The sequence below is a fragment of the Anoplopoma fimbria genome, chromosome 5, assembly GCF_027596085.1.
Source record: "Anoplopoma fimbria isolate UVic2021 breed Golden Eagle Sablefish chromosome 5, Afim_UVic_2022, whole genome shotgun sequence".
In the NCBI taxonomy this organism is placed as follows: Eukaryota; Metazoa; Chordata; class Actinopteri; order Perciformes; family Anoplopomatidae; genus Anoplopoma; species Anoplopoma fimbria.
The window spans coordinates 4,877,904-4,900,966 of NC_072453.1; the positions used below are offsets into that span (position 1 = coordinate 4,877,904).

Consider the following 23,063-nt stretch of genomic DNA (forward strand, 5'->3'; position numbering starts at 1 on the left):
TAATATGTTTATCATGTTAGTTTAGTGTGTGAGAATACAAAACAATTGGCTAATTAGCACTAGTTAGAAATATTTATTTAAATCTGGATCAAAGTGATGATGTGACCAACAGATATACCAATGTTGCATGTGATAAAGCCATGCTGCTAACATTGCTAAAACCTTAGTGGAGGAGACTGTAATCAAACTGGAATGTAACAAAGTTATCTTAATGTAATTCACTGCTGTTTTTCTGAAATATGAAACAATAACTACCAAGAAAATGTTTCTTAATCAAATCATACTACAGTTACAGCTGCAGTAAGGATACATATTAGATGACTCATATTGCAGTTGAAAGGAAGAACAGTAAGTAAGGCTTTTCTATAATGCAGACCTTTGGTTAAACAAGCTTTTTATTTTCTGAGGCGGAAACAATTTGATTGTATGAGTTTAACCTTAATGGTGGAGAGAAAGCTGCTACAGTGTTATTATGAAGCCCCACTCTCTTGATGAATGCTGGCCATTTTTTTTTTTGATCAGGGTTATTTATGTGCCATCCAGGCTTGCCAGCTAGCAATCTGTGGTTTTGGCTGTGCTCATTCAGGTTTAACTCAAGCACTGAGATCACATCTGCTGCCCTCTGACTCGGAGTATTGTTAAATAAATTAATAAAATTAACCTGCCGCCATAACATTCATACTTCTTAGTGGTAAATAACAAAAGAGCATCAAACAGCAGCAATACACAATCATGGTTTAAGACAGAAGACAGTGAATGCCTTATCACATTCAATTATCCACGTCTGTAACTGCGGCATATTTGACTTTATTGGAAGTGCTTCAAGTGTGTTTGTTTAAAATAGCCTCCATTCAGAATGAGAATCTCCACTGGATGATTAGGGGACAGGCTGGACTAAGACTGATTGCGGTGGCCTTTCCAGGGCTATTCTGGCTTTGCTGAGTGTGTGCCTTCCACTCAACATTGATCTATCGACCCACAGTCCAGTAAAACCCTGCGCAGACCAAAAGGTGAATCTCATTTCTAAACACACACACAAACACAGTCACGGTCAAGCCCATGCATTACACACACAAACACAGACTAACAAGCATGTTGATTTTTGACAAGATTGATGTAGCCTCTCGGAATTCTCCTTGCGTCAACAATAGCCGGCCACTCGCGCTCTTCAGTGTGTGTGTGTGTGTGTGTGTGTGTTTTGTGCGGTCGTGCGCCATTGAACAGGCTTTGTGACGACGTTGCAATCACTGCAGTGTAATTGGAATTGAGCAGCTCATCCCTGTAACCGTGCGGCTCGGTAGGTACGGTTAGGAAAATGATTGCTATTGTCTGCTATGATGAGATGCAGGTGGACGCCTCGGGGTCAAAGGTCAGAAATATAGGACATCATCATATTCCTGAAAGAAAATAAAAGGCAAACCGCTGTCAGGATGACCAAAATGCACTGCTTCTATCTCTGTTACACTACGATGCTTATGCTATTTGATGCTCGATATATTCTATCAAGATGTATTTCTAAATAATTCCTTTTTAAACAGACTTATTATGACATTTTAAGATGAAAGATAAAATAAGATAATCCTTTATTAGTCCCGCAGCGGGGAAATTTACAATAAGGTGTAATCCTAAAAAGAGAGGAATCAGTCTCTTAAATTTGGAACCTTACCGACAGCTTTCCTCACTTTTTTTTTTTTTAACCATCCTTCACTGTTCAACACTACTCTGTAATTTTCTCCTTTGTCTGTGAGCTCACTCACCTACACTGAGCTTTCCTCTCCAGTGTGCAGCAACAAAAGCGTTTGGGACTGGCCTCTATGTAACTACATACAGGGCAGCTCTACCATGGCCGTTCTTTCTCTCAGTTTTATTCTCTTTCTTTCTCTCTACGTCCCCGCAGGGCAGTCAACGGTGCAGAAAGAAGCGTCCTTTTACAGATCTGTAAATTAAGTGCATGTGTGTCAAGACCAGGGCTCTTTTGCTCAGATGTGTTTTCTAAGTGTACTTCCATTGTGTCCGTCTAGCCTGTTATAACAACGCAAATGATTAAACTACTTTTCTGTACAGCTGTATACTGTTCACGCAGAGGCACATAAAGAACACCAGTATCTTATCACTCTTAACCCCACCCACTCTGCATATTACTCAGGAGTAATCCAGTCTGACTGTGATAATCTGAAAATACTATTCTCCAGCATCAACAAACTCCTCAAACCCATGGACTAACTTTCTCACCCTTTCATCGTTGACAATTGTCTTGAATTCTCACATTTCTTCTCTACCAGCTTGCCTCCTCCACCTCGACTTGAACCTGACTCATCCTTGACCCCACCCTCTTATTCCTGCCCCACGTCATCCACATCACCAAAACAGACTTCTTCCAGCTCTGAAACACACACTGTCACTTACTGCTGCAGAAACTCTTTACCAAACTACTACTACATACTGATTGTTTACTTATTTAATCGTCTTTGAGAACTTTGAAAAGCTCTACGTTAATCCAATGTATAATTATTATAACGATTATCAAATCTTCACAAAATCATAATCCTTGCTTTAGATTTTTTTGATATCAGTTCAATTCAGGCAGTTTGGCTATTATCATGTTGTACTTTTCACATTGCACTTTTTAATAATAGACAATCTCGCTGCCTCCAACTGTCTGGAAAATGTAATATCTTAGATGTCTCACCACAGCATTGCAATTAAAAATGCAGCGTTTTAATCGATTAAACTCCAAGTGTAATCGAAATGACACGTTCAAATTCCAACCCTGTGTCTTTGACTTAATTGTTAATTTACCTGTGTTATAAAGAATGCAAAATATATATCAAAATACCCTTTTCTTAAAAAAAAAAGAGAGAAACATTTACATATTGCAGAGAGCTCATCTTGAACTTGGGGGCGTATACATAGTATTATTTAAATGTGATTTTGGTGAATTTTGTAGCAGGATGTGTTTGGATCTTTTTGAAACATATTTTTCTACCAAAGAATGTGACTGAGGTCAAATCAAATTTACTCTGCTAATCCAATGACGTGAGTGAGGAAGGTGTAGGTAGAGGCCAACCATTTTTCATAGCCGCTCTTAGGAACTCTGTAATTTGTTTAGTAATGCCTTTTGAGCAATCAAATTTAATTTGAGGATGTGTTAAAATCTTTCTGATAATTATACCCTTTCTATGTACGTCACACCTGGAGGGTGAGCCATCTTTGTAATAGTGGTTGAGCAGCCAATGGGCATAGCATTGAACATTATTATAGCTGGATGAGGACAGTGGCTTAACATTTTAGAGGTCATTTTTTTCCAGCCAACTGCCACAGCATGGGTGAAATCAAATTGAGAAATAACATATTTTGGCAGAGTGAGCACAGTATGTTTGTAGAGAGGGGGTCTACATTTTTAATTTTCACATTTCTAATATTGTATCTATCAGCCACCACTCATACTGCCCTATCTACTGTACCTGAGAGGCTACTTTTTCATGAATGAAAAGCTATATGACGGATTAAAAAACATAGAGCTGAAACAATTTATCGATTAGCCATTTTGTTGGTTCCAGCTACTTAAATGTCAGAATTTGTTTCACTTGTTTGACTTAAAATATAGTTAACTGAATACATTTAGGTTTTGGACTGTTGTTCAGACAACGCAAAACATTTTATAACATCACTTTGAGTTCTAGAGAAATGTGAGGGAGAGTTTTTTGATGACATTTTATATTAATCCAATAATCTGGAAAATAACCACCAGATTACAGACGATGATGAAAATAAAGGTTAAGTGCAGTCCAAAAATATTGAATACTTACTTTGTCACTAACTTCTTCTATGGTGCTGGGATCAAATTAAATAAAACATAAATAATTTCAAGCAAACACAGCAGAGAACTGGAGAAACTCTCCATCATAAACAGAGAGCTGCCTGAGATGAAACCCAAACCCATTACCTTTTTCTAGCCTCTATGAACAACAATTACTGCTAATTATCAGCTGCTCTGCCCTCCTCAGCTCCTGCCTTTAGCACTCAAAGCACGTAGCACACATCCATCCGCTCACTTCTCAGGTCACTCCCTCTGCACACGCAGACCTCATCTGCCGGTAACCAAAACAGCACAGGAGGATGCCGGGGTGTCACTTGGCCTGATGGGACAGCGTGAGTCCTGGTGCTTTTTCATTATTCATGCCTGCCCTCCTTCCTCGTCGCATATCTCTTCTCCGTTTTCCCTTAATCTCCTCATACGCCCCTTTGCTCTTGCAGCGTTCAATGGATTTATTAGGAGGTATCACCAAGATGACCTGGCGTTAGCGTGCCTCCATCCTGACCAACACAATGCAGGAAAAAGAGGAGAGGAGGAAACATAAGAGGTAACACGACAGCAACACTCATGAGAGCAGCCAGAAAGAGGAGGAGCAGAATGTTCTCTTTAGAATACATATTCTATAATCTGTGCCTGCGACACAGATGTGTTTTAATGAAGCTTTGTTTTGTATTGTGGTGTCATGACCTTTCTTCTTCCACTGATCCTGCTCTGCCTCCTCCTTTCATCCGATCTGTCTCTCCCTCAAACTTCAAATGCATGTTTTCTGTCTCCTAACAGGCCTGCCTTGCTACAACCACTGAAGACTCGCAGGAGTAGTTAGTGAACATGGTGCGTTCATCATCGCATTGTATCATAGGAGCGAAAGGTGGAGCCCCCTGACCGTGCACACTAACACACTGTAATCACACACAGGTTGGTGAGCTGAATTAATGACAACCAAGGCAGAATATCTCCATGCTGGAAACCGTATATTCAAGAGTATAGCCCTCTGTTTCATACAGCTTAATGGCAAAAGCACACACTGCAGACGCCGGCCACAGTCATTATCAGCTCTCTCTTCCAGCGAGAGAGTGGCCCAGTCACACATGCACATTAAAACACGTCCATGCGCGTGCACACATTCCCTGAAGCAGCAGAGATGAGTCAGTGCGATTAACTGAGTGTGCAGATGTATGGATGTGCTATTGCATTTGCAAATATGTCTATAGGTTTGCTCATTAATGTGTATGCATTTTATTGACACACACACACAAGACGTTATGTCGTGACATTTGTGGCGTCCGAAACACCTAGCACAGACACAGGGCCTCTCCTAAGCCCATCAAGCTTCTCTCTGAGCTGAAAGACTGCGGCTCTCTGTACCAGCAGCAGCTAGAGGCTACACCATTGAGAACAAAGCCACGGCTCTCTGAAACATCATACAGGCCAGCACCATCCCAAACCCCCAGAAGAACCTCTCCATCGTGCCGCCGACTTATCAGGCCATTCATGAATAGGACGCCGCTAATATAATTATGAGGGAGGAATGAAAGGAGGAGAGAATGGCAGCGATGTTTCTGTTGAGAGCGGATTCCATTTTCAGGGGAGGCGGCGGTCTCGGGGACATATGTTGTAGACATTATGCAGACTTCTGGCGATAAGGCCATAGCTGACACTAAATGAACTCCCAGGGAGAGAGTGAGAGAACCAGGGGAGTCACATCCACATCTGTGACTAGGGAGCAGACAAGAGAAGAGGAGAGGGAGGGATGAGAACTGCAGGAAATGATGTTTCCCGTAAGTTTTGACGCTGAGTGAGCAGGTGGGAAATTTCAAATAAATACACAGACACACACACACACACACACACACACACTCTACCAGCTGTCTTCCACTCTTACATTTTGTGTGCGTGCGTTAGTTTTCCCAGGAGAGAGGCCGAGGCCAGAACAGTCTGACTGTCTGCAAACAGCTGCACATGGCTGTTCAACGCTTGTACACAGCACAGAACCTCACACCGGGTCAATCAGCTCAGCAGGCTGACACACTGTGGTTTAATAGTTTACACCGCACCAGGGCCCTGTCTCACATTATTATACTATTCAGAATTATCTTTGTCATAAATGGCTTAAGGTCATTTAAAATTAATTTATAGGCCGTATATGTAAATACATTTTGATTCAAAACATTGATAAAGAAATCCCATCATAAACAATGTCAAATTAAGACACATAAATGGGATATTATGTTATGTTTTAATCCAATTTTGCCATGAAAATTCTCCTCACAGCAGGTTCTGACATCTCTGCCGAGTTCAGCTTCCTCTCTACAAACTGCTCGCTTGCTGCCGTTTGGCAGACAGCTCTGTATTTGGCTCTTGAGTTTTCATTCATCAATCCTGCGTGCTGAGAAAGATTTCTCTGGCAGCGTCAATAATTTGGGCAAATAAGGCAATTCACAGCATCTCAATAAGATGGGACAGCGTGTTCTTCTCCATTGCTGCCATAATTTGCGACAGATAAGATGGGTATATTTTAACGCAAATATCAAGTCTAGTGCAATTTCATAATATTCTATCATATTTTTTTTTTCTAAAATGCCTTGAGTGAAACTATTTGTATTTAAATGTCATAATTTCCTTTAAATTGAACACTTTCAGTTGTAAAAAGCACCTCAGTATATTATATGCACCTCTATGTTGTTATGTGCTGGCAGGTACAGGCTGCCATGCTGATCTTATATCAGGTTGACACACAAACGGCTCCACTGGGCATAGACTCCCTTGTGAACTGGGTGGATAACAACATGTCTGCACTTTGAGCGCATTATCAGGTTTTATATGACACACCGGTGCCCTTGGGGACATGCATATGGCAAATTGGAAATTTGGTTATCCAAACATTTAAAGGAGCCAGAGCTTCTCTGAAGGCAGAGCTAATCTCATTGGCTGAGATTAACCTCAGCAGGCAGAACAAAAATACCACAGTTGTTGAGTTGATAAATGACATCGCAGACTGAAACACAGAAAGAACTCTAATCCAAAAGACACTTTTTTCCCTTCATTGATGGTTTAAGTGGCTGCTTTGCTGCTTTCGCTTAATATTTTGGTCTACAAAACAGTGAAAAGAGGGAAAAACGGCCAACACATTATCCCAGAGCCAAAGGTGATGTCATGAAATGTGCTGTTTTGTCCAAATAACAGTCCAAAACGCAAAATAATATATTTAATTTACCACAATGTAAGACCAAGAAAATCTGACAAATTTTTGCTTTTTGCTTATAGGCTTGTGTTAACAGTTTGGTTTAAACAAGCTAATTAGATAGTCTTTTATGACTTAATTGCATTATTAGCCTGGACAAAAGCAGAAGATTTACTTTAGAACTATGGCCCCTAAATCCTCTGTCAAAAGAAATGCTCATATTTGATAAGGATCTAATCAAAAAGCACCAATTTTACGCCTTACATTGAGTAAAGTATTCTATTTCCACAAGGCACTACAGTCTCCATAGATACCATGTGTCTTGTCTTGTTTGCATAACGCACATTAACACAGGTGCGCCGTGGAACCTCTTTCAAAAGTGAGTATACACACACTACACACAGAAAATCAAACATACCCCGACTGAACAGAAAGTCTTAGAGCAGGTTGTATTTTCTAGCTGTGTCTACAACCACGTGCAGCTTCATGCCACGGATCTCTGCTGCTTTAACAACAGAACAGCAACCCTTCTGACTTCAGAGGGTGGAGGAAGGACAGAGATGAGAGCGAAGATCCTGTACCCTCCCTAGTAACCAACCATTATCCAGATGTAAGGATGGGAGGTGTGTGATTGGATAATGCCCGCATGCCCCCCAGAGCCATTCTTGGTGCCGCAAATGGCCCCGGCTGCACGTAGATGCCATCAGATTGCCTCCTATTGGGGCTGAAGTCATCCCTCTGCTCTTCTTGTCTTTCATGTTGGCTACATTAGTGACAGGAGAGTAATCAGAGCTGCCATTAATGCCTGGCCATTTCCTCTGCCCTTGTCATGCAGGCCCACAGGGCAGCACTACGCTTCCACTCCACTGAAGTACAGTGTTGGAGGGGCAAGACGGCTGAAACCTCCCAGCTAATGGATTTTCCTAATTTCCTGTAGCTTGGGTCTTAAAAGAAAGAACAAAGAAATACACAAAGATTGTGGATGGTAAGAGTAGTGATTTGTTAAGAGTGGTAATTTAGAGACAAAAGGGGGTATCTTTTAATTACCATAAACTCAAGACAGTAATGTTTAAAGCAGAGGCCAATCTTAGACCATAGCCGTTATTCGTTTTGAAGCCCAGGTTCAGATAGAGAACAGTCGATGCTATATGGCTGCAGCAAAGATAAGCCTTCTCTTGACTCGTTCCTATTATAAAATTGAACTTAACTTTTCTGTGGCATTTATCTTTTTCTCTTATTTAACGCTCACTAGTTGACAGTTACTCCACGTAACTCCAAGTAAAACCACAACTACTTATTTACAATTTGGTTTGCTGATGAGTTTGCGCCTTTAGACATATTTAGCATAGAAACAGTATGTGGTAATGATCTTCAAACAGTTCTTTAAATTTGTTTGGATTAAAGGAATACTTCACCCACAAAATGACTATTTGTAAATTAATTACTCAGCGTGTTTCCTTGGCTTTTTGAAGATAAACATCGTTTTCTCCCATGCCTCCATGGTGAATGAAGAATTAAAAAAATGAGCAAAGTCCTGGTGAATTGAAGTAAATGGGGTCGTTTCCAAACTTTCTCACAACTCATGCATAATGATCCAAGACTCACTTATCCAGCCGTATATTCAGTACTTCCCAAACACATGCATCTTCGCCAAAACCGTAGTAGTTTTGCTTTTCATAAACCCGGTCCCTATTTACTTCAATTCATCAAGGATTTACTCAGTTTTTTTATTCTTTGTTAACTGTGGAGGCATGCGAGAAAAAAAAGTTTTCTTCAAGAATTCAAAGCCACAGTAACTGATATACAGATGGTCAACACCAGCTGCAATTAATATTAAAATATATATTTTTTCAAACACAAGAAAATAACTGATGCATTTTGATGAAAAATTCTCTAACCCGATTATGGGTACGACTATATATATATATATGAATGTCATTCAGAGGGGATAAAAGGATCCCCCCCCCATATTCACCTGTAGCACCTCGCCTCATTCAGAATAGCTGACAATGAAGACAGAGAGGAGCTGAATTGGACATGGGAAGATAAACCATTCATACATCCGTTAGCAACGTCCCATTAAATCCAGTTGAAGTGGCTCATTCTGCCAGGCAGCTTCATCCTGTCTGCCTCCCACGTTGTCTCTATCTCTCTCGCCCTCTCTCTGTCTCTGAGTCAAACTACAGAGGTTCTTTTTTTTGTTTTTTTTTGATGTGGCTGCTGTGCACAATTTCATTTAACTGCGCCTGAACTTGTGAGTTTTACTTTAATCAACCCTGGCTTCAAATTACCCGAAAAATACCACTGCGCCAGTCTCTGGCATGAAACATATATCTTGTCCAGGCTCTCTGAACATGGGCTGCAAACGTGAGTAATTAGCAACGTAACCCCCACTCCCCTAAAAAATTCTTTCATGTCTGGATTGAAATTTATTGCTCAGACAATTAGTCTAATTATACAGTTTGCTGCCTGGCTAAGAAAGGCTGTGGCATGCCACTGGAACAGGATCCAACTTGTTCTCTTCTGTGTGTCTCCACTGTTGGCTCACACGTTATTGCAAAAGCAGAAACACAGATTGTGCAAAAATGTGCACTGATGTGATTTGGCAACATGCACCGGTAGCGACTAGCATGTCTGATTTATGACACACAGAGCTCCGCGGATCACAGTTCACGCCTCACAGCTAAAGTAATACACACATGACAAGAACGGAGGAGAGCAGCGTTCAAGTATCCTTCTGTCGTTTCTGGGCAGAGTGTCTCAGAGCTACGAACGCTTTTGTGAGAGCACCGACTGACGGAAGAGAAACCAACACGAGAGGTGGGGTTAGTGGAGAGAGAGATGGTAAAAGGAAGACATAATCAAAGATGGATGGTGAAGAAAAAACATGTCTCAGCAGGACACAAATCAAGGGATTTGGGAACACTTAAAAGTAAAAAAGCAGCGAATGAGAAAGGAGGAGGACCGGCATCGAGGTCTGGTGAGCTGTGAGTGACTGCAGCCAGGGCCTGTGGTGTCCTGAAATCCAAGGGCTGTGTCTGGTAAATTAGTGGGTGGGGTACATGGTGGCTGTTGATAAGCAGATAGAAAACAGAGCTCAGCGTCTATAAATACACTATAAATACACATAGGGAAACCCTGGAGCCACGGGACGTGTATGGCAAGGGCGCGGAGGGATGAAGGGGAGGCTGCTGCAAAAATATTCAGGGGAAAACAGAGCGAGATGGAGATGGATGGAGATAGAAATAAACTACAAGAGTAAGAGAGTACAAATCAGATGGATTTATGAAGGTTTCCAGGAGGTTTAATGGCAAAACATACAAGCAACAAACTTTATCAGACCTCACTATCGCCATGAGTCAGTTCTTCTGTTTAAAAAGAACAGTAAACGAAGGGAACGGTGCTTCTTACTCCTCCAACCTCAGAGGAACCAACCCTGTTTTTATTGCACCACCATATCCTCACAAATACGAGAGGAAGCCGAACGGATGGACGCTGCTGGAAAGCACAATACAAAACTGACCTTGTTAAGCATTTATAAGGACTGTCTGGGAGGCTTTATGAGCAGGGAAAAACAAGGTTTGCGAGAGGGGGAACAATAAACAACAGATTCAGATTTTCCACGGAGGGCCGCGGGAGTAAGTAGAGGAGGGAAACTCACAGGAGAGGACTAAAGGGGGCAGCGTAAAATGAGCCTGTTTCTCCCAGCTGAATCACTCATATCATATCAGGAGAAAATGAGAGGACGAAGGAAGCATCGTCGGAGCGCTCTCCTCTCGCTTTTCTATTCTCCCATGACCAGAGACTGTGCGGCTGAGGCTGGAGGAAGAAGGAGTGATGGTGAAAAGGAGTGACAGGGAGAGAAGAGGGACAGAGAAAAACAGGAACTGGCCTTAGGAGGGTTAGAAAAGAAGCAAAGAGATGAATAAGGAATTAAAAGAGTGAAAAGCAAGAAAAAGAATGAGGATTAGATGCAAAGGAAGAGGAAAGGAGTGTGATCATGCTGACAGCTTTTGTTTCTTTGATGTTTTTTTTTAAGACATGACTTGAGAAATTGTGAGTAATTTTTTCAAGTCTCCAAACAGAAAGTTCAGGGAAACAGATTAGTGGCACGCAATTTCGTGTATCTTCTACTTTAGCAAAGAAACTGCAAGTAAAGAGAATGAGCCAAATAAATTGGCCATCGAGACACAAACTTAGTTCCTCAGTTGCAGCTAGCAACACTTACTAATGACCTACACACCACGACAGATCCATGCACATTTATTTCAGGGAATAAAAAATACATGTTAAAAAAAAAAGACCAATGTAAATTTGCATATCTAATATTTCTTAAGTCCGTTGCACTTATCTGCAGCTCTACCATTACTGCACTGCAGAAAAAAAGCAGTGAATATTGGCTGAGAGCTCAAACAAACTGCTTTTAATGTCTCCTCACACAGCGTGACAGATGTGAAAGCCCCTCTTCAGAGTGACTAATAAATTATGAGTTGTACTCTTACAGTATATTTCGTTTTGTATGTAGTGCATCCTGCATGTTTAAGTGGTCTGCCTGCTTGAGTTATTCATTTAGGGGGAGGACATGTGGAATTAAAGGTGAAAGCCCTGGCCTGTTCAAGACGGCGGGCTATAATTTCCCCCAGATCATTACTTTGAATGATGAGACAGCCACGCCCCCTCTGTAGCTCGCTCGTGCTTGAACAAGAACTGAGACTCCAAAGCTCATATTTGAATAAGCGCTGGACAAACACCATAGATGCCCACTCTCCTCCCCCCACACACCCCAACGCTGCATTGAGTTAACTGAACACACAGCAAAGCATCACAGTTGGTAGGAAAAGCTCTCGCAGCACACTAATCCGTGCCATTTTGCCAAGCTGCTTTCTCCTCGCTGTGTCTAACAATGCTGAAGTCACTTTTCCTCTCTCCCTCTCTTTTTTTTTATGCGAACAACAACAAATCATAATCCTTTGGTGAGCCCAACCATATGGTCTTTTCTTTATCCTTTCTTTATCCACACCCCACTGACATTAATAATCTGGACTGGGGAGATGGTATAAAAGCAAAACAAGTCCAATATTCAAATAATCTCACTGTCGTTTTTGTACTTCTTTTAGCTGGAACTGACATTCTTATTGAAACCGTTTTTTAAAAAATAATTTATATGCCAATACTGGTGTAAGTGATGAGAAAATTATAATGCTTGAGGACTCTTCGGAGAATTAACACCTGGAAATTCAGTTCTAGTCTTTCAGTCTTTTCAAAAAGCTCTGTTTGCAGTGAAAAGGCTCTGAAAGACCCAATGTACATTACCTATAGATTACTAGCTAGTGAGCACAGTGGAGCATTTAGCAGGCTTTTAATTCCCTCATGAGTTGGTGGAAACTAAAACAGAGCAGAGAGGACTGTTTACCGACAAGTTTGACTTCAACTTTAAAGGTGATTGTTATTGCAGGTTTAACATAGCCTCAGTTGCTGATGGCTGTCTGGCTGCAGGTTAGCCATCCTATGTTAAAGGCCAGCCAGTTAGCCTAGCTAAAGAGATTTCAAAGGGCTATTTTAGGTGCAGAATTTTGCAGCAGTTTGTGGTTCAAAATGAATACTAATGTTGCTCCTTGTCTGTTGGTTGTTACATGTTAGCTCTATTTGCTGTATATGCCAATGTTGTGTTTGCATCGACCCCCATTGGCCAATAACATGAACTAAAACTGCTTTCAGTCTGCACACATTCAAAATATCTTTGCAATAATCTCATTTAAAAAAACAAGGCATTCATTATAAAATTGATTTTATGTTGTTCAGTAGTGAGTCTATTTGGTAAATGTTGAGAAGATAATGTCATATTACTGCATTGTCTGGTTATTTCTGTCACATTATATAATGGTTCCTATGTGAGTCATTATATAATCTGTTATTTTCTGTGTTTGTTTCAGCAATGAGTACATTTGCATCTCCTGCCAATAAAGCACCTATAAACTGTAATGAAACAAAATTGTTACACACAGATAATATTATAGTGCGCCAATTAAAGATAGTCAACTCAGTCTGAGTTTATTACTGTGCCACTTAAGCCGCACATCCCAGCGAGTGAAGCTAATGACATGCTGTCATTGTTTTTAAATTATGCTCATCACTAAGACAATCAGAGGTGTTTGAGCGTTTTAGACTGACTGGTGGAGTATATGCAACCTTTTTCATCCTGTTTCCATTGCAGCAATTCATGTTGGGACTTGGGCGCTACGGGTGGCTTTTTAATCTTCCCATCTGAGGTTGGTTGCATCACTTGTTTTGACTACCCAATCTCCGTCTTTTCCTCTGAAGAGGACGTCAGTGGTGAGGCTTCGGGGGGATATGCAGATATTGAATTGTAAGACCGGAGCTTTCTACTTTAATCAGGCTCATACAGTATGCAGCAGTGTGGAACAGATGTTGTTTAATCCGCATCCATACCATAGCCAGAGCGCTGACAGCTGTGGTTCACGCAACCTCTTTTTCCACCGTAACCTTAGTCGTCGCTTTGCTGCTTGCTAATGACGTATCATAACATGCCCTCATAATACCAGGAGGGGGGGTGAAAAAGCCTAATTAGACCAAGTGTCCATCTGCTGAAAGGTAGAGGTGGAGGGTGAGTTGAAGAAACGAGATAAACGCAGTAAAAAACGGTTTGCCCCCAAGACCTTGTGGTGCTATAATTAAACCTGACAATCAGGAATGTTGGAGAGCGACGGGTGAACATGGTATTTTACCTCCTGCTTCATTACATTCTAATGATCCCCCCCCCCAAGGTGTTTTCCGTGACACTAACTACAGCTTATAAAAGGGATCACTTTTTGCCTGCCGGGACGGTGCAAAGAGAAGAGAAGCTTTTAATAGCTAGTGAAGGTAGTGACTCCGCCGCACTATAAAACACTGGATACTTCTTTCAAACTAGAGCTGTCTCGCCCCGTGGCAGGAGAACAGATACTTTGTGTTTTCGATGAATCGCAGAGCACAAGTGGTTCTTGAGGCCATCGCAGCTCTCGAATCAAGAGAAGTGAAAGCACAGGTTCACGTTTTTTGAAGGTATGTATGCCCTTTTGATGGCACCAGATAGTATACTTTGGTACAAAATCGATGCAAAGAAATCTGAAAACATGACAAAGCTGTTTTTCCACTGCGGATCAGGGCTCTAGACTTACGGTGTCCCGTTGTCCTGGGGGCAATTAATCCCATCAGGGATTAATAATAAATTCATTAAAAACAGCATGCAAATGGTAATAAAGGATTGTATGTTTAAGTGCATAGGATTTATTGTTTTGTTTTTTACTGTGGTATCGAACTGGGTATCCAATTTGTGTAATTTCACTGCTATTGACGAGTAAATTTCTGGTATTGTGAACTCTCCTCTCTTTTACTGCTAAATCAAAGTTCATTCTCCCTCTTTCATTAATTAGAAAAGCGACTTTCACACGTTTGGAGCATTTTCATCAAACTCTGGGAGCATATACAAGTTTATTTGGCATTTAGGCTCATATAACCGAACCAAGGTGTAAATGCTTCTTCCAAGAGGAGTGTGGTGCTGTTTATAAGACGGGAAAATGTATCTCAGCCAACAACAGGAAACAACCCAGGTTTGAAGGCTACACGAAGAAGGAATTTGACATTTGATAATCCGCAGCCGAGCAAAACAAACTGCAGTCAGGACTGATCTTCACGCTCATTTATTCCTTCAAATGTTCTTTAGCGCAGAAAGTAAATGACTTCATGATTCTTGGCTAAAGTTAAAAGGACTCAACTTAGATTTATTTTGAGTCACCCAGCTGCCAAATATCTCAAGCCTTGCGAGATGACAGGTTTCCAAAACTCTGTCCAGTGAACGAGTGAGTTGTGACTTTTGTTGGCAAGACTTGGTTTGCTTGTTATCATGTAGCCTGAGACTAAATGAATCAAATGCTAAAATGTACAAAAGTTTACAAAGATTAACCCCCAAAACACATCTTAAGCTATAGAACAATAATCAGGTTCATTTAAGTTTGTAACATGAGCTAAAAAAAAGGACGATGTTTCCACTTAACTCAAGTATTCAATACTAAAAGGATATACAAGCATTTAGACATATGACACTGTACAACTCCCTCTTTGCTTATTGACTCTGGGATGACATAAAAGGCTCATCTTCCAGTCATGAAAACACCCTTTGTACCTCTGCTTTCAGCATCTAGTCCTCAACGAGAATGGCGGCGCAGTGGGCCGGGCCCAGGCGAGATGAATCAATGTCTGCTGCGATTGTCACATCAGCTGTTGAGGTGTACTGTGTCCAGACACAGAGTAAAGCCTGCCTTTGAGTGACAGCTCATTCAAAGCAAAGAGACAAGATGACAGATGGTATAAAGGCCTGCGTTCCCACAGAAACACAGAGCCGGATCAGGTTTTTCTGGGCGAGTTATAAAGCGTCTTTTTTTTCAAATCATTTCTAAGAAACGATGAATGAGTTTATCAAGGATGAACCGCGATTGTGAGGGGCCAGGAATAACTTGCCTCAGAGACTGTGGAGAAATGGCAGCACAGCGTTTAAAGTGCATGCATGTGTGTGCGCGTCTGGCACACACAAACGAGCTCCGGCGCACACGCACACACAGATGGCTGAGGAATTTAGCCGAGGCTTTGATATGCAGATTGGATGCTGGCTTGTCATTTCTGCTGGCTGCAACACTGCGTTATCGTTCCTTCAGCACGGCATTAGAGCTGATAACATTTACCTGAAGGGGGCAGCTGACTGATAATATCGTCAAGACATTTCTGCTCCTGGAAGGCCTGAGCGAGGGAAACGTGAAATTTGCCACAACAGTATCAGACAGGCACGCACATGAACATGCACGCACGCACGCAAACACGGCATTCATACAGGTATGTAGATCAGCATGAAAAAGACAAAGAAATATGACCACTTTCTTTCTCCTACAACTAGCCTACAGTATAAATACAGAGACTGTTTACAAGTCCAAAATCATCAGAAGTGACTATAAAACAGTGAAATACACACACACACACACACACACACACACAATCACTGCAATCTAAATTGCAGCTTTAGCAGTTCAGCGTGAGGAAGTCTTGAGAAGACCGAGTGCTGATTTAAAGTTTTGAGAAAAAAAAATGGCAGAAAGGGAGTGGACGTTAGCATCCAACCAACATGTCAATTTAACGATTGTGCTAATCAGCTACACTGATTAAAACTGGCACTGTATGTTACATTACTTAATAATAATCTACATTCTACAAAAAGTCCTGATTGCTGATTGCTGTAGATGGCAGAACACCAATAATACATTAACAGATTACTACCGTTTTCCCCCCCCACCCACATTCGAGAGTAGATTATTTGGATAAGCATCTGTTATTGAATGCTCACAGCATGTTTTTCTACAGTACGGTCGGCAATAGGTCTGCGCTGCTTATTGTCCATTACCATGGCAACTTCAGCCCCATATTAAGAGATTATTATCAGAGTGGGCCAGTTTACTCTTTACTTTTTAATCACAGGGTATTTCACAGCTGCTTGGTAAATAGGTCTTCAACCCCTTTTACATCAGAACATTAAATTAATTCAACACAGAAAGCTAGAGATAGTTATTTTTGTCCAGTAAAAAATATGTTTCCTGCATACAGAAAAATGTGTTCTTTATAGTTTTTGTGGCCAGTGATATGAGTCTTTCCATGTAGGCCACTATTTGACCAATATGCACTGGAACATATTAATTCAACCCACAAAACACTTTTCTATCTTTAAAGAGAAGGTACCCAACCCTGTTTTTGACATTGAATAAAATCAATGATTTATGAGAACCAGGTCAATGAATAACACAGTTTACATCCATGCCCTATGGAACTACCTAGTCCAATATTTATGATTTCAGTTGTGGTACTTTCTAACAAAATTTCAGTGAATAGAAATAGGCAGATTCATTTTACAGCTCATTTCAAACTATGTGAATTTGTCAAAAAAAGGCAGCTTTGTCTAACTCACAAAAATTCTAATATATTTTTCTAACTTTATTTTAGCATCTTCTAACAATGATGCTCTGCTCTATGCAGCGTTTCTTCTCTATTCACCAATTCACCAGGGATTTATATAGGTGTATTAGGCCTGGAATCCAGTGTCAGTGAAACTAATTAGAACTACATATCTAAGGCGGCTCTGTAGTATGAAGTGGGATTTCACCATTTTTGTTTCATCACTTTTATTCCTCCATCTCAAGCTTAAAAACCACACACGGGGGAAAAACATAGTGCGGCTGTGCTCTACATGGTCCTGATGGCCTGCAGTGTGTTACAGTCTCTGCAGGGAAGACAGTAGGAGGTCAAATAACTGAGCCTCGGGGCCCCATTTGATCATATGCTGCACTCCGGAAGCACATGTGATAACTAGAGTGTATGTGTGTGTTTGTTTGAGTGTGTGCGTGTGTGTGTGTGTGTGTGTGTGTGTGTGTGTGTGTGTGTGTGTGTGTGTGTGTGTGTGTGTGTGTGTGTGTGTGTGTGTGTGAGTGTGCTGTACTGTGTGAGTATTTTGAACACATTTTTCTCTGTTCCTCCAACAATTTCTCTTCAGAACAAATAATACCCTGGTGAAACAATTATAACGTAGTGGAAACAGTCAAATCATTAAGCAGAGAGCAGTGCAAAGCCCTAAGTGCTGCAAAATAACACATCTCACAGTGGTTGTAATTTTAGATCCTGAGGTCAGCCAGTGTGTTTACAGGCGATTATAACGTTCCGCTATTATTCATTATACCCGAGTGCACCGTTTAAGATTCTGAGCATGTGCACGCCTAATTGCATTTACAGTCTAGGTAGATTCATATTCTGAGCTGGGAAAAAATATTACATTTATTTGTGCACACAAATTCTGATTGTAATTTGAGAATGTATATAAACTGCTTATATCAGATGTATTCTTTACGTGAATTAAAAGCATGAAATGCATGCAAACACATTCACAGTGGTTTTCATGGAACTATTGAATGCCACAAGCGTAGAGGGTTTAATTACTATATATATATAGTATATATATCCAATTATTCTTGTGTTTAATGCTTTACCTCATGCCTCAAGCCAACTGCAAAAGTGTGCGTTACACTGTTTTCCGATACGTGGGCCAGCACTTTGGGGGTTAACATGGTACTTTCTTCTCCCCCCAGCCGGTGTTGCCACTGCGCTGCTCTGAATTTCCTCTATTTCCAAACAGAGCTGCACTCATCATCTGTGCTCTGAATGACTTGTCCTGAGGCGGTTCATCCCTTTATTTCCGGTCTCAAAGTCAAAGCACAGGCACAGAAGACCTTGTAAATACAATATCTCACAGCAAACAAGCGCACATGCACACACGCTGACAAACAAACAGCCAAACTGACGGAATGTATACAAAAAGTGAGGGGCAAAAAAACAGAGGTTCGTCCACAGAGGAGTCAGTTTGTTTGACATCCTTTTGTTCATTGACACATGGGGAACAATGGCTAAATTGTCCTGTCATTCATCAGTCGCTCAGTCTTTTCCTTGTTTGAGAACAAATCTGGGCAGCTTTAAGCACGGATAATAAGGGGTTTTGTTGAGACATGCCCTCCCCATTTTCATAAAAAGCTTCCTCTATCTTATTCTTTCACCTCCCATGTTTGATGCAGCTTGATGATGCAACATCAACCCATCCACGTAGCTATTCCCCACTTATTTTTCACAATCAACGCAGACATTTTCCTCCAGGCTGTTATTTGTGCTGCTGTCAATATGTTATTGACACAAACAAGGTGACATTATGTTGCTCCCCTCTCTTGTCTCCCTGACGTGTCAATCAAAAATTATTCATGGAACCGACTCGGCCCAGATATAGATCGCTCAGCAGGGAGGAGCAGCGGAAAGAGTAGATATCTCTTCTAGGAATACTGGGATTGATTTGTGTGTGACTGAGCCAACAGTCGGCTGATTGACAAGCGATACAATTAAGTGGAAGCGAGAACGAACGGAAGACCGTCATTATATCAATCATCAGTTCTTCTACCCGCCTTCCTTCGTTGATCATCTGCGCTCATCATCTAATGGGCTTTATGTGCTCTAAGACTTTTTTCACTGTAAATATTACAATCAAGTTTCCCGCAGTTCACACCAGCACAAAGCTATAATGACAGAAAGACAAAAAGAGAGGAAGAAAATCAAACCCTGTCAGTGTTCTCTACCCAGACACTAAGGTTCAAAGTATAGTGCAAGGTTACAGCTGGGACTCAAACACACCGTACGGTACAGGTCTATTTCAGTACGTATAAAATACTTGTAACAAAGGTTCCTGGTGCTCCTGAAGGTATTACTGTACATGCATACATTTTCATTGCACCAAAAAGTAAGTAGACATGTCTGACAGCAAAAGGCACTTTTTGTGTATTAGTATTATTTGAGCTTCAAGGTAAGCTTTTGAAGGTACAAAATGTTTTGTGCTGGGGTGGTCTTCCCAAAGGGACTGTACCTTTTCAAAGAGCAACATTATTTTTTTTTCTCCACTGACTGCCGCCATGGGCTGCCAGTCCTGTCCCAAGCTCTAGTCATTTTCTCAAAGCTGCTGGCAAAAATGGTCGTAATTGGTGACCCTTTTGGCAACGTAGCATCAACTTGAGAATGTGAGTTATGATTGAGCAGGACAGTACGGTCAATCAGAAAGCCAAGAGAATAAAATGTTAAGCCTCAAGAGCAGCAGGGAGTCCATGGTGTACATTTTTTTTCAGTTTCACCTGTCAAGCAACATAGCAGTTTCCCTAACCCCGTGATTGGTGAAGGTTGTCAGGGGCATACACAGCCTGATGGGAAAAAGCTGGGAACACTATTTGGCACACAAGAATCAAACACACTGCACAAGAATTGAAGGAAAAACATCCCCAGCGTTTATATTGGTGTCCCTCAAGGTTATATTTTAGGCTCTTTTTATTTAGTACTAGTTACCATCTAGGGGGTAATATTCTGAATATACGCAGATGACATGGTCATTGATGTACAAGCTAATTCTTAATAACAAACTGCATCTTTACTTACAATAGCTATGGAGAAAAGAGCTTATTGGTTGACTCATTCATGCTTGCATTGAAGAAACAGGGTACAACACATTCAACATGTTAAATATGTATGTGTCATTTATATATTGAGTATATTTGTTCCAGCAAACCACTCCATTTAACAGCAATATCCTTGAATATTCATCTTGAAAACGGTAGCTGAACCAAAAAGCTACAGCATTCAGTAGCTTGAACCGTAAGACTCAACTCTTGGCACAATTGGTATAATTTTGTTATTGTTCTAGCAATGCATCATTTCAGGTGAAGTCCCTGTATCTTCTCTGCCAACAGCCTAAATGCTGTATATTTTGAGGGCTTATTGAAAAATATCAACATGTTTTTAGCCACACAGTGGATGCTCCCAACCTGACAGCGTTAAGTGTTTGTTTACAGGAACAGAAGCATGAATTATGGAAATCCCACAAATTCATGGTTATTTCAGTCCTGGCCACAGGCATAACAGGATGCAGTAGGATGACGAAAATGATGAATGATCTTAGTCATCAAACTCAGTTTCCGTCAGGTTACAATGCCGTTGTTGTGACAGAGAGAACAACCATGATGTTTTAATCTGTCTATTTAAGCAGCACAGGGCTGGGCATCAGCTGGGGTTTTTAGGGCCTTCCCTCAAAGCCTCTCTGATCTCAAAAGACCTGTGGTCTAAACTAAAAATTGCAAAACAAGCCTCGAGGTAGATTAGACCATTTAAGATTGTGTTTATTCCATGTCTGGAAAAGAGGACCGCAGACAGCGGTTCAGTGGGCAGATTCATCTCTGTTACATCATAGTGTACAGGTACTGTAAGCCATTTCGTGGTGATCCAGTGGAGGTTGATACAACCAAATCATGAAATCATGCTAAGGGGTGTTTTACTTGACCCACACATCCAGAGGAGCCCAGGCACCACAAAACCGAGGCACTGACCATAGTAGCTGATCATTCTCTCTCTCTTTGAGGAATAAAGAGAAAAAGATCGATACAGCAACCCTGTTAATGGATTTCTTCATCTGTGGTGTTCATTAAAGAATGAGCAAGAGAGAAAAACAAACAGAGTTTTAGAGAGAGAGAGGGGTTGGGGGGGGATGATGGAGAATACTCAGAATGAGAAAGAGACACAGGGGCGGATAAAAGAGAGAGAGAGCAGTTTCCACAGATATGGATGGTTAGGGGGTCGATCGTTACCCAGACACCGCATGCCTGCCTGCCTGCCTGCCTGCCTGCCTTCGCTGCCTGATTGCCTGGCACACATTTCCATTAGAGTTGAGAGGAGCTGAGCAGAAGAGCACAGCCGGAGAAGTCTTTGATCTCTCAGCCTCCGTCTCTTTGATGCACCATGTGGAAACACACCAGCAGATTTGGAACCTGGGAGATGATGTTGGGTGTTAAGTGGATGTGTGCGCGTGTGTGCACATGTGATCTCTGCGAGGGAAAGGATATATGTAGCGGGAATGACGCTGCAAATCTGTCAAGACCTTGATTGCACTCCAAATGAGGGCACACACACACACACACACACACACACACACACACACACACAGACACATGCCAGCATGGGTTGCCCTATTTCGTTAAAGTCAAGAGCATTCAAGCAGAAAGGAATGCACCCCCCCAAACACACACACACTCACACACAGTTTTTCAGGATTATCAAACATCACTCTGACAACCACAACTGTCAAGCAACAGATTTACATCCAACCCCATCACCCCATGCTTTTTTGTGAAAATGTAATTTCACATTTCTGTCTGGGTTGATATTCAGGGCAGTGCACAGAGATAATCTGTGGATTTTCACTCTGCTCGTGTATCGACAACACTCTGCCCACGTCTCTTTGACTGTCTCTCATCCCTACCCTCCTATCTTCTCTCGCCCCTTGACCCCCTCACCCCTCTTCTCCTTCACCCCACACACCTCCTCTCACATCTCTTCCCACCTCTCACTTCGTTCTCCTCTCTCCTCTTCCCAACCTGTCAGGACGATTTCAGCCCTGTTGTGTCTGCCCTGACTTACTGTGGTACGATTGAAGCAGTAATTACAACAGTCTCTGAGTAGCTTTTCCTCCCACGGAAAAAAAGAACCTCGCTACCTATCATCCGCAGGCTTAACCCCGCTCTCCTCGCTGACATTCGGGGGGGCCAGACAACATTCTTGTGTAGAAAACCATTAACCCACAATTAAATTATAATCACCATAACAAAGGACGGGTGACATTTAAATCCACCCATCGAGGAAGGATTAGGAGCAAAGAGCTCTTCTCTTGGGATGTGTTATCATCTAAATATGACAGTGTGGATAAAGGAGATGTGAATTAATGAAATATTACATGGTATCTACCAGTGGGGCAGTTTTTACCACTTGGTACACTTATCTGCTCTACAGGTTAAGCCGAACCAAGGTGTTACAGGGTGTACCGAGGTAAGCTGAGGTATAAAAGGAAAAGAAAGTGTAGCTTTCACTCCTCTTCACCTCTTTGTGTGAGACATTCATGATAAGCTGTAGTTCACTGCTTGGATGTTCTCATATCACTACTGGAATAGGATTCTAAAGGAGATGAGGGAAGGAACAGAGGTGTTGGATCAGAAAGCTCACAGCAATTATATCTGGCACCATTACAGAGAGCTACGAAAAAATAATGACAAATATGTCGCCCCAGGGTTAGCAAAAGTGACACCTGGGAGGCTGCTGCCTTTTTTAATAATACCTTAAACTCAGCTGTTACATTGTCCAACACAGTGGATGGCATTGCAACACACACTGGTAATTTCTATATTTTTTTGCTGCATTTTTGGCTATTTCAGTTACAATATGGGACTTGAGAAAAATCACGATTGGCTGACTAGATTGATTGATATTGATCAGACGAATCGGTCATTAAAGCGACACAGCCAGCATTGCCTGAGGGCTGGGGACCTCCAACATGGACACTAAAAGATGTGCCGTATCACCTGAAAGCCCCCGTGAGGTGAAATGCCTACTCAACATTTGGCTCGGACA

General features: G+C 41.5%; 1 protein-coding gene across 2 annotated transcripts in view; it reads right to left on the reverse strand.

Annotated features, from left to right (window-relative positions):
• Window positions 1–23,063, reverse strand: part of fam20cb (FAM20C golgi associated secretory pathway kinase b) — a 53,055-nt gene that overhangs the window by 19,156 nt on the left and 10,836 nt on the right. The gene's annotated exons all lie outside the window — the stretch shown is intronic.